Raw genomic sequence first — 420 nt, 5'->3', positions numbered from 1 at the left:
CTGATTTTTCAGACCATTGTACCGAATGGTCGTATGTTTAAGCTGCGCAAAGATTCAATCAGTTAGATTTTAGCCATCACAAGAAGTGGGTTATTGATGTAGACAAATGCTCATGTACCCTTTACTGCTCATTTTATGTATGTTATTACCAAAGAAAGAAAAAAAAACCTGTCAGCCACTCAATAGTGTCTGACAGTGAAGCCTAGCAAGTAAACAGGTTTCCTTGCATAATTTGAATATGAGGACACTGCTAACGATTAAATTTCACAGATATGACATACATGACATATTCATAATTCTTGCAAAGTTCTACAGAATTTGATGATGGCTGCAAAAGGGACATAGTATCTTTAAGAAGACATCTATTTTCGGGGAAAAAGTATTTTTCTGATGGTTTGCATGCGAGTGGTATAAAAATAC

The sequence above is a fragment of the Strongylocentrotus purpuratus genome, unplaced genomic scaffold, assembly GCF_000002235.5.
Source record: "Strongylocentrotus purpuratus isolate Spur 01 unplaced genomic scaffold, Spur_5.0 spur5_scaffold_7, whole genome shotgun sequence".
In the NCBI taxonomy this organism is placed as follows: Eukaryota; Metazoa; Echinodermata; class Echinoidea; order Camarodonta; family Strongylocentrotidae; genus Strongylocentrotus; species Strongylocentrotus purpuratus.
The sequence above is the reverse complement of the archived record's forward strand: the minus strand, read 5'-3'. Positions refer to the sequence as shown.